This window comes from Tamandua tetradactyla, chromosome 14, assembly GCF_023851605.1.
Source record: "Tamandua tetradactyla isolate mTamTet1 chromosome 14, mTamTet1.pri, whole genome shotgun sequence".
NCBI classification, from domain to species: domain Eukaryota; kingdom Metazoa; phylum Chordata; class Mammalia; order Pilosa; family Myrmecophagidae; genus Tamandua; species Tamandua tetradactyla.
Window position 1 is genome coordinate 58,827,168 of NC_135340.1, and position 18,640 is coordinate 58,845,807.

General features: G+C 35.8%; 1 protein-coding gene and 1 long non-coding RNA gene across 6 annotated transcripts in view; one reads left to right on the plus strand and one right to left on the minus strand.

Annotated features, from left to right (window-relative positions):
• The window catches only part of CTDSPL2 (CTD small phosphatase like 2), a 93,587-nt gene that overhangs the window by 33,114 nt on the left and 41,833 nt on the right, over positions 1 to 18,640 (plus strand). The window lies entirely within an intron of this gene.
• Positions 15,975 to 18,640, minus strand: part of LOC143656045 (uncharacterized) — a 56,309-nt gene continuing 53,643 nt past the window's right edge. Inside the window, exon 6 of the long non-coding RNA XR_013162373.1 lies at positions 15,975 to 17,812. This is a non-coding gene — a long non-coding RNA (uncharacterized LOC143656045). The remainder of the gene's footprint in view (positions 17,813 to 18,640) is intronic.

The following is an 18,640-nucleotide window of genomic DNA, read 5'->3' on the forward strand; positions in this document are numbered from 1 at the left end:
TTTGATGCACAAAAGTGTTTAATTTTGAGGAGATCCCATTTATCTATTTCTTTCTTCAATGCATGTGTTGTTGGTGTAAAATCTAGGAAACCGCCTCCTATTATCAGATCTGTAACATATTTCCCTACATTTTCTTCTAAAAGTTTTATGGTCTTAGATCTAATGTTTAGGTCTTTGATCCATTTTGAGTTAATTTTTGTATAGGGTGTGAGATATGGATCCTCTTTCATTCCTTTGCATGTGGATATCCAGTTCTCTAGGCACCATTTATTGAAGAGGGTGTTCTGTCCCAGGTTTGTTGGCTTGACTGCCTTATCAAAGATCAGTTGTTCATAGATGAGAGGGTCTATGTCTGAACACTCTGTTCGATTCCGCTGGTCAGTATATTTATCTTTATGCCAGTGCCACACTGCAGCTTCGTAATACGCCTTATAATCAGGTAGAGTGAGACCTCCAACTTCCATTTTTTTTCTCAGATATTTTTAGCTATTCAGGGCACCCTACCTGTCCAAATAAATTTGGTTATTGGTTTTCTATTTCTGAAAAGTAAGTTTTTGGGATTTCAATTGGTATTGCATTGAATCTATAAATCAATTTAAGTAGAATTGACATCTTAACCATATTTAGTCTTCCAATCCATGAACACAATATGCCCTTTCGTTTATTTAGATTTTCTGTGATTTCTTTTAGCAGTTTCTTGTAGTTTTCTTTTTATACGTCTTTTGTATCCTTAGTTAAATTTGTTCCTAAATATTTTATTCTTTTGGTTGCAATTGTAAATGGAATTTTTTTTCTTGATTTCCCACTTGGATTGTTCATAACTAGTGCATAGAAAGACTACAGAATTTTGAGTGTTGATCTTGTAACCTGCCACTTTGCTGTACTCATTTATTAGCTCTAGTAGTTTTGCTGTGGATTTTTCAGGGATTTCGACATACAGTATCGTATCATCAGCAAACAGTGAGAGTTTTACTTCTTCCTTTCCAGTTTTGATGCCTTGTCTTTCTTTTTCTTGTCTAATTGCTCTGGCTAGAACTTCCAACGCATTGTTGAATAACAGTGGTGAGAGTCTACATCTTTGTCTTGTTCCTGACCTTAGGGGGATGTTTTCAGTTTTTCCTCATTGAGGATGATGTTAGCTGTGGGTTTTTCATATATTCCCTTTATCATGTTGAGGAGGTTTCCCTTTTATTCCTATCCTTTGAAGTGTTTTCAACAAGAAACGATGTTGAATTTTGTCAGATGCCTTTTCTGCATTAATCAAGATGGTCGTGTAGTTTTTCTGCTTTGATTTGTTGATAAGAAAATCAATGAATGTAATATACCATATCCTTGCACACACCTGGGATGAATCCTACTTGGTTGTGGTGTATAATTCTTTTAATGTGCAGCTGGATTTGATTTGCAAGAATTTTGTTGAGGATTTTTGCATCTCTATTCATTAGACAGATTAGTCTGTAATTTTCTTTTCTTGTAGTATCTGTGTCTGGCTTTGGTATGAGGGTGATGTTGGCTTCCTAGAATGAGTTAGGTAGCCTTCCCTCTTCAGTTTTTTAAGAGTTTGAGTAGAATTTGTACTAATTCTTTCTTCAAGGTTTGGTAGAATTCTGATGTGAAGCTATCTGGTCCTGGACTTTTCTTTTTTTGGAGCCTCTTAAGGACTAATTCAATTTATTTACTCGTGATTCGTTTTTGAGATTGTCTGTTTCTTCTCAAGTTCATGTTGGTTGTTCATGCTTTTCTAGGAAGTTGTCCATTTCATCTACGTTGTCTAGTTTATTAGCATAAAATTGTTCATAGTATCCTCTCATTATCTGCTTTATTTCTGTGGTGTCAGTGATTATGTGTCATCTTCCATTTTTTATTTTTTTGCATCCTCTGTCTTCTTTTTTTCAGCCTTGTTAAGGGTCCATCAATCTTAGTGATTTTCTCATAATACCAGCTTCTGGTTTTGTTGATTTTCTCGATTGTTTTCATGTTGTCAGTTTCATTTATTTCTGCTCTAATCTTTGTTATTTCTTTCCTTTTCCTTGCTTTGGGGTTAGATTGCTATTCCTTTTCTAGTTCTTCCAAGTGAGCAGTTAATTTCTCAATTTTTGCTCTTCTTTTTTGATATAGGCATTTAGGGCAGTAAATTTCCCTCTTAGCATTGCCTTTTCTGCATCCCATAAATTTTGATATGTTGTGTTTTCATTTTCATTTGCTTCGAGATATTTACTGATTTCTCTTGTAATTTCTTCCTTGACCCACTGGCTGTTTAAGAGTGTGTTGTTGAGCCTCCATATATTTGTGAATTTTCTGGTCCTCTGCCTATTATTGACTTCCAACTTCAATTCCTTTATGATCTGAGAAAGTGTTTTGTATAATTTCAATCTTTTTAAATTTATTGAGTCTTGCTTTGTGGCCTAGCATATGGTCTACCCTTGAGAATGATCTATGAGCACATGAGGAAAAAGTGTATCCTGCTGTTGTGGGGTGTAATGTTCTATAATGTATGTTAAGTCTAGTTCGTTTATTGTATTATTCAAATTATATGTTTCTTTATTGGTCCTCTGTCTAGTTGTTCTGTCCATTGATGAGAGTGGGGAATTGAAGTCTCCGACCATTATGGTAGATGTATCTGTTTCTCTTTTCACTGTTTGCCTTATGTGTTTTTGAGCACTTTGGCTCAGTGCATACACATTTATGATTGTTATGTCTTCTTGTTCAATTGTTCCTTTTATTAATACATAGTGTCCTTCTTTGTCTCTTTTAATTGTTTTATATTTGAAGTCTAATTTGTTATATATTTAGTGTAGCTACTCCTGCTCTTTTCTGATTGTTGTTTGCAAGAAATATCTTTTCCCAACCTTTCTCTTTCAACCTTTGCTTTTTCTTGGGTCTAAAATATGTTTTCTGTAGACAGCATATAGATGGATTCTGTTTTTTAATCCATTCTGCCAATCTGTGTCTTGATCAGGGAGTTTAATCCATTAACATTTAGTGTTATTACTGTACGGGCAGTACTTTCTTCTAGCATTTTGCCTTTTGGATTTTTTATGTCATATCTAATTTTTCTCTACACCTCTCTGCTCTCTTTTCCTATCTGTCTCTAGTGCCCCTTTTAATATTTCTTGCAGAGTCTGTCTCTTGGTCACAAATTCTCTCAGTGATTTTTTTTGTCTGAAAATGTTTTAATTTCCCCCTCATTTTTGAAGGACAGTTTTGCTGGATATAGAATTCTTGGTTGGCAGTTTCTCTGTTTTAGTATCTCAAATATATCATACCACTGTCTTCTCGCCTCCATGGTTTCTGCTAGAAATCTACGCATAGTCTTATTGGGTTTCCCTTGTATGTTATGGATTGCTTTTCTCTTGCTGCTTTCAAAATTCTTTCTCTTTGACATCTCATGTACTGGTTTGTAAGTGTCTTGAAGTATGTCTGATTGGATCTATTCTGTTTGGGGTACTCTGCACTCTTGGATCTGTAATTTTAAGTGTTTCGTAAGAGTTGAGAAATTTTCAGTGATAATTTCCTCTATTAGTTTTTCTCCTCTTTTTCCAGTCTCTTCTCCTTCTGGAACACCCACAACATGTATATTCGTACATCATATTGTCATTCAGTACCCTCAGTCTCTGCTCGTGTTTTTCCATTCTTTTCCCTATATTTTCTTTTGCTTGTCATATTTCAGATGTCCAGTCTTCCAGTTTACTAACCCTATCTTCTGCCTCTTAGAATCTAACCTTGTAGGTTTCTATTGTTTTTTTATCTCTTCTACTGTGCCTTTCATTACCATAAATTCCATGATTTGTTTTTTCAAACTTTCGATTTCATCTTTTTGTTCATCCCTTGCCTTCTGTATATCCTCCCTCAATTCATTGATTTGATTTTTGATGCGATTTTCTATGACTGTTTAGACACCCTGAATTAATTGTTTCAACTCCGTATCTCATTTGAACTGCTGGTTTGTTCCTTTGACTGGGCCATATCTTCAATTTTCCTAGTATGATTCGTTATTTTTTACTGGCGTCTAGATATTTAGTTTCCTTAATTAGTTCATTCTGGAGATGTTTTCACTTTTTTACCTAGGATTTTCTTGCTGGGTGACTATTTTTTGACATTCAGTTCAGCTTATTCTAGACTTCTAGCTTAGGTTTTGTTCAGTGGTCAGAGATTTTCAGTTTGTGTTTTGTTTCTTGCCCTGCCTGTATGGTGCCTCTCCCCCCCCACCCCCACCCCTTAGGAGGATCTCCTTAGATATTAAAGACCCCAGTCAGGTTTTCCCAGACCATACTGGCTTCCTCTCAGGAGGAAAGAATCATCTGCCTCAGTTTTCCCTGAGGATGAGACCCAGCAGGTTGACAGACTTTCCTATGAATCCTCTAGACACTGTTTTTCCTATTCTGCCTAGTATGTGGCTCTTGTTTGCCTGCTGGTCACACGAGCATAAAGTGATGTGGAACTTTTAACTTCAACACACTCTCTGCTGGTGGGTGGTTGAGTCAGAGAATTGCTTCAGTTTTCTAGACCCTGGGGTCTAAATTCCTTTATGAAGGGATTCCACCTGAGCTGGGCCCAACTCCTCTCTTGGGGGAAGGCACAGCCTGCAGGGGATTAATTCCTTTCACCTGACCAGCCTCTTTGTCTCTCAGATAAGCTTAATTCCACTCTTGCCTTGGGCAGTTAGAGCCTGAGAAACCTTGCAGTTGTATGCAAAGAGCATTCAAGCCATAGAAACACAGGCATGAAAAAGAAAAAAAAAAACAATCCTTTTCAGTGCAGGATTCCCGTTCCTTTGGTTTTCCAATCAAGAGTTTAAGTTGGTACGTTGCTTTTTGTATCTCTAGGTCCCAAGTGCCCCCTCCTTTCCTTCGGGGCCCAGACCTTTTTAAGTAATTTGTGCTGTCCGATATAGAAAAAAAAACTTTTTTTTTTCTTTTTACGTCAGCCCCAGGAGAAGGGTCCCCTGACCTAAACTTTTAAATAGTTTATAATTTAAACTGTTACTAGTAATGCAACTTGAAACACTTTTGTGCATATAATTTTCCAGTTTGGACAACTTAATTGGGAGAGATGAACAAAAATTGAACAACTGGATTTAGTTAATAAAGGCATTTTTAAGGCTGATATTGTCCCATACTATCACTCTTGTAATCTAGGTATGATATAATAAAAGAATGAAAAGGAAGGCCTAGTACTCTTGTATGTAGTACTTCTCCATTCTCTTTTAACCTAGACATGTAGTTTCCATTAGTTCTATTAAAAATGGGGTATGAAAAAGCAGATAGAAGTAAACTCTTGAGGTATCAAGGTATATATGAAATACCATTCCAGGCTAGCTATATTGGCCAAAAGGCATATGGAGAGTTGAGTAAGAGCAAGAGGTAACAGTCTTAATAATTAGCCAGTTGAATCAGTAATGAACTAAGAGACAACTATGAATATGGGATGACGGGAGAAACATGCATTCCATCCTGTGAGCATATCCTTGGCATAAACCTGTATATAACTGTAATTATACTGTCTCCAGATATGAAAATTCTCGAGTAATTATTTTTTAGTATTGGACAGCACAAATTACTTAAAAAGGTCTCAGCCCCCAAGAAAAGGAGGGGGCACATGGGACCTAGGGATACATAAAAATAATTATATTTTTGAACAAAAAACATTTTTCTGTCTGGGCAAGTTTTTTTCTTTAACTAGAAAACCTATAGATGGACAAGCAAAGTCAACCCCAATTATCTCTGAGATGAAAGATGAAGCAGGCTGATGAATAAAATAAACATTGGGAAGTATACCTGTCATCTTCTAAGGGGAATATTCTGAGGGCCTGGCAGTACAAATCCATCAATAAGTTTATAATATACTGTTGTAGAATCAGACTCCGCTAAGGCCATAGTAAAAGACATTAGCGAATCTGGGTCACCTTGCAATTTTTAGGATTCCTTCAAGATTTTCCTTACCGTATTATGGCTGAGGGATACACTGATGTGATGTGTGTAGGTACCAGTCTGAAGCCCTTTTCCTTCTATCTCAGTACTGACAAGGCAGATGAGCTGGAGTTCTGGTAATCCCATAGAGTTTACTTTGTGCCACCTTTTATTCTCCATGAGGTCCAGATAAACCAAGAATGCTATATAAACTTGGGTGGCATCTCCTATATCTAATTCCATAATCTCTAAGTACTTAGGTCAGATCCCTATCCAGGTGTCCTTGGGGCTTACAAATTGGTGCCACGGCTGCTTGGTACGCTGCTGCAGCTTAGGCTGCTGCAGCCAAGTGTCAGCTTGGAATCACTGTTTCTCCATTCTTGGCTGTGAGTTGCATCTAAGGCCATCACCATTTCTTAAAGAGACATCTGTGTCCTAGTTAGGTGGTGTGGCAGTTAGATTCAGTTGTCAACTTGGCCAGGTGAAGGCACCTAGTTCTGTTGCTGTGGACTTGAGTCCATGGTACGTGAACCTCATCTGTTGCTAATTACATCTGCAGTGTCTAGGAGGTGGGCCTGCTGCGATGAATGACTTTTGACTTAATTGGCTGGTGCTTAAATGAGAGAGCACAATGTAGCACAGCCTAAGCAGCTCGGCATTCCTCATCTCGGCACCTGCAGCTCAGCCCAGGCCTTTGGAGATGCAGAAAGAAGTCACCCCGGGGAAAGTTGTTGGAACCCAGGGGCCTGAAGAGAAGGCCAGTAGAGACCATCCTGTGCCTTCCCATGTACGAAAGAACCTCGGTGGAAAGTTAGCTGCCTTTCCTCTGAAGAACCAACAAAATAAATCCCCTTTTATTAAAAGCCAGTCCGACTTTGGTGTGTTGCATTCCGGCAGCTATCAAACTAGAACAGGTGGTCTTCGCAGTCTTGTTAAAAAAATCAGTTGACCATAAATGGGATGTATTTCTGAACCCTGAATTCCATTGGTCAGTATGTCTAGCTTTATGTCGGTACCATACTGTTTTTACCATTGTAGCTTTGTAATATGCTTTGTTTTGCATTTATCAAGGGGATTTATTAAGTTACAAGTTACAGTTCTAAGGCAATGAAAATGTTCAAATTAAAGCACCAAAAAAAGGATAGATTCTCAGAGGAAAGGCAGCATTCAAGTTTCTCTGTCACATGGAAAGGCACATGATGAAGTCTGCTGGCCTTCCTGGGTTGGTTTCACAATGGCTCTGTCAGCTCCTGTGGGTCCTTCTAGCTTCTGCTGGAGGTTTTCCTTCTGTATCTCCAACCATCCATGAATGGTTTCATCTTTCTGCTCTGTGTGGAGTCCTTATAGAACTCCAATGAACTAATCAAAATTCACCTCGAATGGGTGCCTTCACGGCTCCATCAAGTCAAAGGCCACACCCATAATTGGGTAGGTCACTTCTCCATGGAAACAACCAAATCAGAAGATCCCACCCTACATTAGGTCTGCCCCCACAAGATTGGATTAAGTTTAAAAGAACATAGCTTTTCTGGGATACGTATCAGTTTCAAACCAACACAGCCCTATGAAATTAAAAGAAAAAGTTTTTACAATCACACAGTCATATTGTAAAAGCTGTATAATGATACAATCATCTTAAAGAAACAAGGCTACTGAAATACAGCTCTGTAGTTTCAAGTACTTCCTCTAGCTGCTCCAATATACCATATACTAAAAAGGGACATCTATATAATGTGCAAGAATAACCTCCAGGATAACCTCTCAACTCTGTTTGAAATCTCTTGGCCACTGACATTTTATTTTTTCTCATTTCTCTCTTCCCCCTTTTGGTTGAGAAGGTTTTTTCAATCCTCTAATGCTGGGTCCCAGCTCATCCCAGGATTTCTGTCCCATGTTGCCACGGAGATTTACACCCCTGGGAGTCATGTCCACATAGTGGGGGGGAGGGGGGTGCAGTGAATTCTCTTGCTGCATTGGCTTAGAGAGGCCACATCTGAGCAACAAAAGGTTCTGTAGGCGTGACTCTTAGGCCTAATTTTATGTAGGCTTAGCCTGTCCTTTGTAGGGATAAATTTCAAAAGGATAGACCCCAAAATCAAAGGCTCAGTCTTTTGATTTGGTTGTCCCCTGTAATATGTCTTAAAGCCAGGAAGTGAGAGCCCCTTACCTTTCCAAATAAATTTGGTAATTGGCTTTTCCAATTCTGCAAAGTAAGCTATTGAGCTATTGATGGGTATTGTATTGAATCTGTTACTCGTGGCTTGAATTGACACCTAACAACAATTATCCTTCCATTCCATGAACACAAAATGTGCTTCCATTTATTTAGGTCTTCTTTGACTTCTTTTAGCAATGCTTTATAATTTTCTGAATACTAGTCCTTTGCATCCTTGGTTAAGTTTACTCCTAGATCTTAGATTTTTTTAGTTGCTATTGTGAAGGGAATTTGTTTCCTCAGATTGTTCATTAATAGTATATAGAAAAACTAATGATTTTTGTGTTTTAATCTTGTATCCTGCCACTTTGTTGAAATTGTTTATTAGGTCTGGTAGCTTTATTGTAGATTTCTCAATACTTTCTAGGTACAGGATCATACCATCTACAAATAGTGAAAGTTTTACTTTCTTATTTGGATGCCTTTTGTTTATCTTGCCTCATTGCTCTAGCTAGAACTTCTAGCACAATGTTGAATAACAGTGGCAACATTGAGCATCCTTGTCTTATACTAGACCTTAGAGAGAAAGCTTTAAATCTTTCACCTTTAAGTATGATGTTAGCTGTGAAATTTTCATATATGCCCTTTATCATTTGAAAAGTTTCCTTCTATTCCTGTTTTTCAAAATGTTTTTATCAACAAGTGAGATTAGATTTTGTCAGTTGCCTTTTTTTTACATCAGTGGAGATAATCCATTGATTCCATATGGTTCTTCTCTGATTTGTTAATGTGGTGTATGATATTAATTGATTTTCTTGTATTGAACGACACATGGGATAAAATCCACTTGATCATGTTGTATAATTTTTTAAATGTGCAGTTCACTTTGATTTGTGTATTTTGGTGAGGATTTCGTATCCGTTTTGGTATTAGGATGATGTTGGCTTCTTAGAATTAGTTATGCATTGTTCCCTCCTCTTCAGTTTTTTTCGAAGAGTTCAAGAAGTGGTATTCTTCTTGGAATGATGGTAAAATTCACCTGTGAAGCCATCTGGTCTTGGCCTTTTCTTTGTTGGTAGGTTTTTGATGACTCTTTCAATCTTTGTGATTGGTTTATTGAGATTTTCTGTTTCTTTTGAAGTCAGTGTAGATTGTTCATTTGTTTCTAGAAAATTGTCTATTTCATCTAATTTGTCTCATTTGTTGTCATACAGTTCATAATATCCTCTTATGATCTTATTTATTTTTGTGAGGTCAGTAGTAATGTCCTTCCTCTTGTTTGTTATTTGAATGTTATTTGATTTTATTTATTTGATCTTTTTTTTAATCAGCTTAGCTTAGGGCTTATGATGTTCTCAAAGAACTAACTTTTTTTTGTTTCGTTGATTCTATTGTTTTTTGTTGTTGTTCTCAATTTCATTTATTTCTACCTAATCTTTATTTATTTTTTTCTGCTTGTCTTGGGATTAGTTTGGTGTTCTTTTTGTCATTCCTCCAGGTGTGTAGTTAGGTCTTTGGTTCTAGCTCTTCCTTTTAAATGTAGGCATTTAGGGTTATAGATTTCCCTCTCAGCACTGCCTTCGCTGCATCCCATAAGTTTTGATCTGTTGTGTTCTCACTTTCATTCGTTGCTAGCTATTTACTGATTTCTTTTACAATTTCTTCTTTGATCCACTGCTTTATTGGGTGTTGCTTAACGTCCATAAACGTGTGCATTTTCCAGTTGTCCACTTGTTGTTGACTTCCAGCTTCATTATGTTATCAGAGAAAGTGCTTTGTGTATTTTCAGTCTTTTGAAACTTATTAAGACTGTTTTGTGACCCAAGATGTGGTCTGTCCTTGAGAATGATCCATAAGTACTAGAGAACAATGTATATCTTGCTATTGTGGGTTGCAGTTTTCTGTTAGGTCTAGTTCCTTTATCAAATGATTCAAGTTCTCTATTTCCTTATTGATCTGTCTCCATGCTGTATCTGTTGATGTGCGTGATGTATTGATGTCTCCAACTGTTATTGTTGAGACATCTATTTCTTCTTTATTTTTGCTAGTGTTTGCCTAATGTATTTTGAAGCACCCTGGTTAGGTGCATATGTGTTTATGATTGTTATTTCTTCTTGGTGGATTGACCCTTTTATTAATATATAAAGTCCTTCTTTGCTTTTAAAGCTTATTTTATCTGATATTAGTATAGCTACTCCAACTTTTTTTTAGATACTGTTTGCATGGAATAACTTTTTGCACCTTTCACTTTCAGCCTGTTTGTATCCTTGGGTCTAACCATACAATCAACTGAACCAAAATATACAAACAAAATATAATGTTAATGTCATTGGTAACAGAGTCCAGCAGGAGTTAGAAACAGGGTAAGATAATGGGTAATTGGAGCTGAAGGGATACAGACTGTGCAACAGGACTAGATACAAAAACTCAAAAATGGACAGCACAATAATACCTAATTGTAAAGTAATCATGTTAAAACACTGAATGAAGCTGCATCTGAGCTATAGGTTTTTGTTTTGTTTTGTTTTGTTTTGTTTTTACTACTATTACTTTTATTTTTTTCTCTATATTAACTTTCTATATCTTTTTCGGTTGTGTTGCTAGTTCTTCTAAACCGATGCAAATGTACTAAGAAACGATGATCATGCATCTATGTGATGATGTTAAGAATTACTGATTGCATATGTAGAATGGTATGATTTCTAAATGTTGGGTTAATTTCTTTTTTCCATTAATTAATAAAAAAATAAATAAATAAAAAAATAAAAATAAAATATATATATATAATGTTATCTTGCTTTCTTCATATAGTACAAAATTATTTTAATTTATAATTTTGAAATATTTTCAAATTTAGAGGACAGTTACAAAAATAATACAAACCCATTAAAAGAAGTCTTAACATATCCCAACCCCTCCCATACCCGGATCCATCACTTTTAGTATTTTCTGCCTTTGCCTTATCATTCTAACTATTCTGGCATTTAAGGAAAGTACTTTCATAACACTAGCTGGATATAAAAGCTTAAGGAAGCAATTCCTCAGAGTTTAAATTCCAGTGATATGTGTAAAATTACAAAATGTCCAGTTTTCAACAAAAGATTAGAAAACATATAAAGAAATAGGAAGCGAGAGCCCAAAACAAGATATAAAGCTTGAGAAATTGTCATGAGGAGACAAGACCTGAGCTGCTAGACAAAGATTTTTTAAAATGGTACTAAATACGCTCAAAGAACTAAAAGAAAAATAAAGAAGTGAAGGAAATAAGTGAAAGGACAGATGAACACAAAGAGGATATCATTAGAGAGATGGAAATTATGAAAAGGAACCACACAGAACTGAAGACCATAATAATAGAAATTTAAAAAATTCCCTAAATGTATTCAACAGCAAAATGGAGCTGTCAGAAGAAAAAAATCAGTGAACTTGAAATCATCCACTCTGAGGTACAGAAGAAAAGTGAACAGAGCCTGAGGAACCTGTGGGGCACCATCAGCCATACCAGTATACACGTATGGGAGTCCCAGAAGGAGAAGGAAGAGAGAAAGGGCAGAGAGAATATTGAAAGAAATAGTGGGTAAAAATTTCCCATATTTAACAAAAGACATGACAGACAACAACCTCTGAACAGGATAAAGCCATATAGTCACACACTGCTGCCCATTATAATCAAACAGTCAAATGCCAGAGATAAAATGATTCTAACTGTCCATCTGTCTATCCATCCATTTATCTTTTTGTCTATTAATCAGTTCCTTTACTGTAGGTTGTAGACATGCTCCTTGAACGCTTAATATAACATGTTCATTTCCTAAGACAAAAAAGCATAGTTACCCAGTTTAAGAAATTTAACATTTGTATAAAGCTTGTAGTCCATACTCTGTTTTTTTCATATGTACCAGTAGTATCCTTTTGAGCCTTTTCATCTCCCTTGTTGGGTCCAAGTCAGGATCGTGTATTGCCTTTAGTTGTCATTGTCTCTTTAGTTGCTCTCTTTTTAAAATTATGGAAATATGTATACAACGTAAGCCTTCCCATCACAACCACTCCTAAGTAAACCATTCAGATCAGTTAATCACTCACAATGTTGCAGTACCTTCGCCACCTCCCATTTCTAAAACATCTCCATCATTCCAAAAAGAAGCCCTATACTCTTTTTTGCGTTAATTCCTTATTTCCGCAATCTCTCCCACTGGTAGCCTATGCTCTAATTTCTATCTCTATGAGCTTACATATTCTCCAGTATTTTCTATTATTTACCATGGGGCTTATATTTAAATCCCACTAATAATGATAATAATAGTATCCTAAATCTTGTTTGCTTTGGTACCAACTTAACTTCAATAGTATACACAAACTATGTTCCCATACCCTCTGTCCCCCCACCTTTATAGAGTTCTTGTAACAAGTTACATAGAGTCTCAGACTACTGATTTAGCCATCCATTGTATGGATTTGCTTTTAGATCCTGTAGGAATTCAAATGTGGAGTTAAAAACTAAAAATAGAATAGCACTGGCATTTATATTTACCCGTGTTGTTACCCTCATCAGAAATTTTTTTTCTATACGCAGTTTTAATCTGTTGTCTGTTGTTAGACAGAACTTGCAGAACACTCTTTAGCATTTCTTTTAGAACCAGTCTAGTGGTGTGATAAATTCCCTCAGCTTTTGTTTATTTGGGAACATCTTAATCTCTCCCTCCTTTTTGAAACACAGTTTGGCCAGATATAGAATTTTTGGTTAGCAGTGTTTTGCTTTCAACACTTTCAGTCTGTATCCCATTGCTTTTATCTTTTTTGCTGAGAAATCAGGATTTTATCTTACTGAGGTTCCTTTGTATGTGTTACATTGCTTCTCTCCTGTGAATTTCTGCAGCCAAAAAGAATCCCTGTATCCATTACTTATCAGTCCACTCATATCCATCTCCCCAGCCCTAAGCAACCACTAACCAACTTTGCCTCTATAGATTTGCCTATTCTGAGCATTTCATATAAATGGAATCATACCATATGTAGTCATTTGTGCCTGGCTTCTTTGACTTAGCATAATATTTTTAAGGCTCATCCATGTTGTAGCCTATAACAATACTTCATTCCTGTTTTATTACAGAGTAATATTCCATTGTGTGTGTGTGTGTGTGTGTGTGTGTGTGTTTTATTTGTTTGTTTATCCATTCATAGTTGGTAGACATTTGGGTTGTTCCAACATTTTGACTCTTCTGAACAATGCTGCTGTGAATATTTGCATGTTTTGGCATTGTCAGTTCTCTTGGGTATATACCTAGAAGTGGAGTGACTAAGTTATATGATAACTTTATGTTTAACTTTTTGAGGAACTGCCAGACTATTTTCCAAGTGACTGCATGATTTATATTCTGTCCAGCAGTTTATGAGAGTTTCAGGTTCTCTACCTCTTCACCAACACGTTTACCTGTTTTTTGGATTACAGCTATTCTAATGTTTGTGAATGTATTGGATAGGGTTCTCTAGAGAAACAGATCCAACAGGAAATATCTGTAAGTTTGAGATTTATAAAGGTACGTCACACAACCGTGGGAATGAAAGAGTCCAGAATATGTAGGGCAGGCTGTGAAGCTGGCAGCTCCATGAAGGGTCTCAGTAAACTTCACAGGAGAGGCTTGCTGGCTGAAGAAACAATGAAAACTTTCTTCTTCCTTAAAAGTCTTCAACAATTGGATTATCTCAATTGCAGGAGACCTGACTGATGATTTTATAAGCCAGACTTCTAGTTTATCAACCAGCCATGAAATATCCTTGCAGCAACGGTCAGACAGTGCTTGCATGACCAGACAACTGGGCATCATCACCTGGACAAGTTGACACCAAAATATAACCATCACAGTGAATTAATATCTTATTGTAATTTTGATCTGCATTTTGGTACTGTCTAATGAGTGAGGTTTTTTTCATGTGCTTACTGGCCATTGTACATCTTCTTTGGTAAAATACCTATTCAAAACTTTTGTCCCCACTTTTTTTTTTCTTTTTGTTAACATGGGCAGGCACCAGGAATCAAACCCGGATCTCTGGCATGGCAGGCAAGAATTCTGCCACCAAGCCATCATCACACTGCCCTTTGCCCACTTCTTAAATTGTTTTATTTCTTTTTAATCTTTTTTGTTAAGCTGTAAGCAGTCTTTATATACTTAAGACACAAGTCCTTTATCAGATACGTCACTTGCAGATATTTTCTCCCAGTCTGTGGGTTCTTGTTTCACGTTTTAGATAGTGTCCTTTTATGCCCAAAAACTTAAATAGTGAAGAAGTCCTATTTATTTTTTCTTTTATTGCTTGTACTTTTGGTGTCATGTCCAAAATTTCCATTGCCAATTTCAAGGTCATGAAAATTTACTCCTGTTTTATAGTTGTAGCTCTTAAATTTAGCTTTTTGATCCATTTAATTAATTTAAAAAATTTTTAAATTTATTTTTCTTATACTAATATATAAACAACATAAAATTTCCCATTTCACCATGTTCAATTATTACAATTCATTGCTCTTAATTAAATCCACAGTGTTGTGTTATCATCATCACTGTCCATTACCACAACTTTTCCATCACCCCAAACAGAATCTGTCTCAATTAAATTATTAACTCCGCTTTCCCTACCTCCACACTGACCCCTTGTAACCTGTATTTTAATTTCTGACTCTATGAATTTGCTTATTCTTATTATTTCATAACAGTGAGAACATAAGATATTTATACTTTGGTGTCTGCCTTAATTGACTCAACATGATGTCTACAAGGTTTATCCAGTTGTCGCATATATCAGAACTTTATTCCTGTTTACAGGAATAATATTCCATTGTATGTATATATCACATTTTATTTATCTATTCATCAATTGATGGACATTTGGGTTGCTTCCATCTTTTTACTATTGTAAATAATATGGTGCTATGAACATTGCTATGCAAATGTATATTTGAGTCCCTGCTTTCAGCATATAGCTAGAAGTTGGATTGCCAGGCTGTATGGTAATTCTATACTTAACTTTCAGAGGACCACCAAACTGTTTTCCATAGTAGCTGTACCATTTTACATTCCTATATCAAAAATGCATGGGGGTTCCTATTCCTCCACACCCTGCCAACACTTTATTACTAATAGCCGTTCTAGTGGGTATGTCACTGTGTTTTTGATTTGTATGTCCCTAATGGCTAATGCATTTCTAGAATTCACATGTGAAGCCGTCTGGTCCTAGACTTTTCTTGTGGGGGAGCTTCTTGTTGACTGATTGAATCTCTTTACTTGAGATTGGTTTGTTGAGGTCATCTATTTCTTCTTGAGCCAGTATTGGTTGTTTATGCATTTTTAGGAAGTCATCTTCATTGTCTCGTTTATTAGCATAGTATACTAGTTCAGTCTTTCATGTTGCCATCAGATATATTAATAGTGACATACTTGTATCTGAGTATATTGGTAGGGGTTACTCTCCTCCCTCCAGAACCAGGACTACAGTCTTCACTGAAACCATGGGCCTCATGATCCAAGGGAGAGGTGTTGGAAGAACCAACAATAACATAAGTTTCTCTTAGTGTATTTAAGTTACCTGTCTTTTGATTGAGCGCTTACCCAATTACTACCATTCTAACTGTTTTCATATATATGGGAGACAGATCTGCCCATTTTTGCTAATTGTTTAAAAGCTCTGTGCAGGGGTGGGGCACAATCTTGGAGTATTTTACTCTATTGTCTTGTTCATGTCATTTAGGATGAATTTTAATTTGTGTAAGCAACTCATAAAAGTTTTGGTCTCAAGACCCAATTATAGTCTTAAAAATCATTAAAGACTGCAAAGAATATTTGTATTTATGTGGATTATATCTGCCAATAATTATTATGGTTAGAAATTAAACTGATGAGTTTTGAAAATACCTTTTTATTTATAAATATTATCATAAGCCCATTACATATTAATGCAAATATAACTGTCTTCTTGAAACAGAAAGAAAATTAGTGGCAAGCTTGGCATTTACATTTTGCAAATCTCTTTAATGGTGACTTAACAGAAAATAGTTTGTTGTTATCATTGAAGTATATAAGGAAAAAACATTCTCACCCATGCATTTGTTAAAGGGAGGAGTTTTTTATTACCATTTTCAGATGAATTATGGATATTCTGCTTTGATACTACATCAACTGGACAAGTGGTATGAATATGAAACCATATCAGTGATCTTTTCTTGCTCTGTTACATTAAAATCTATTTGTTTTTCACTTGGAATGGATCTTTTACCTATGCATGATTTTGTAACATCATAGATTAGTTATTTGGAAAACATTGATTTGCTTAGTTATACAGAACTTCCACTTGTTGTCACATTTCATTTTATAACTTAAAAATACATCAGATTTGTTAACATCATCACCAGGCTCATGAATGAATTCCTCAAGTATTGATAAGCTGTCAAGCTCACAGTGGCAGATTCAAATTTTCTAAAATTCTAATTTTTGCTTGAAGACATGAATTTTACCATTAGCAGCAGTAATTGTCAGTTTTCCTTGAAGTGATAGGCATGCTGTGTTAATTTTTGAGAAAATATCTAGTATATACCCAAATTAGATTAATAGTTACAGTTAATAGTTATTAGTAATTATGTTAACTGCATATATAATTTGTTGGTCATTCCTCTGTTGAAGGATTTATGTCAGAGATTATGTCACTTTTTCAGCCAATGCAATGCAGTAATTTACTCTATAAGACACAGTGGCTTTTGTTGTTCAGTTTGAAAAGCTGTAATACTTTTTGGCTTTTAACAAGCTCATTTTTTGTACATTTAAAATATTAAAAATTTTTTCTTTAAATTCTGATTGCTTGAAGTGACAACACAAATACTATTTGAATATTTCTGTTATATCAGGCACAATTAGACATCTTTATAAGCACTCCATGCTCAGAAAATATAGATATACAACTGTAAGAAAATTGATGAGTGCACAGGTAAAAAGTTTCTGTAAAACCATTCATTGTAAAGACATGCTGAGACAGAGAAGTTGACAGAATTCACTTCCAGCAGATTTGCACAAAAATACTAAGAAGTTCTTTAGGCATATGAGAAATAATATCAGGTGGAATCCTCAGTGTGTAGTGGGAATTAACACCACTAAGATAGAAACATGAATAAATATCAAGTAACAAATACACACACACACATATAATATAGTATTTTATACAGCATTCTAGTTTGCTAGCTGCCGGGATGCAATATACCAGAAACAGAATAGCTTTTATAAAGGGGAATTTAATAAGTTGCTAGTTTACAGTTCTGAGGCTGAGAAAATGTCCCAGTTAAAGCAAGTGTATAGAAATGTCCAATCTAAGGCATCCAGGTAAAGATACCTTGGTTGAGGAAGGCTGATGAAGTTCAGGGTTTCTCTCTCAAGTGAGAAGGCACTTGGCGAACACAGTCAGGGCTTCTCTCTCTCAGCTGGAAGGGCACATGGCGAACACGGCATCATCTGCTAGCTTTCTCTCCTGGCTTCTGGTTTCGTGATGTTCTCTGGGAGGTGTTTTCCTTCTTCATCTCCAAAGGCTGCTGGCTTGTGGATTCTCTGCTTCGTGGTGCTGCAGCATTCTCTGCTGTCTCTGAATCTCTTTCATTCTCCAAAATGTTTCCTTTTTTATAGGACTCCACAAATGTATCAGGACCCACCCAAATGCCTGGAGACATGTCATCACCTAATCCAGTTTAACAGCCATTCATGATTAAATCACGTCTCTAGGGAAATGATCGGATTACAGTTTCAAACATACAGTATTGAATAGGGATTATTCTACCTTTATGTAATGGGATTTAGATTAAAACATGGCTTTTCTAGGGGACATACATCCTTTCAAACCAGCACAAACAGTATCGACTGTTTGAAGCAAAAATAAACTTGTGGGTTTATAGAATATATAGAAGTAAAGTATTATACAATTAGTAAACAAAAGGTGGAAGTAAATGGAATTAATATAGTTTTAAGGTTTCCTATGTTTAAAGTTAGATTATAATAAAAATGCGTACTGTAATTTCTAGAGTAGCAGTTCTCAACCTGTGGTCTGAGGAATCCTTATGGGACCTCCACACCTTCTCAGGGGGGTTGCATAATATAAACTACTTACCTAACAGAAAAGGCAGAAAACACTTTCCATTTTCATTCTCATGAGTGTGGTTTCTATAAACCATATTATGTATGATGATGTCATCACTCTGAGAGCTAATGGATGTGTGCTTGTGCATTTTGGTATTTTCTAAAGTTTCCTAAAATAATAGATTTGCAGAGATTCACTCAGGTTGTGCTCAAACTTCTGTGTTCATACTAGCCACTTCAACAGTTGTACATATTGTAATCTATATAATATCCTTATGATTCAATAGATAATTGTTTTGAAATTCTCTAAGTTTTTCTTGCATATATGTGGAAGCACAATAAGTACTCTTATTTTGCAATAAAATATCAGATTTTTCAACAAATAATCTGATTTTTTTAACTAAAAAGTTATTTTAGAATTTATTTATTTTTAATTTGGGGGAGTACATAGTCTGGGACTCGAACTCAGGTCT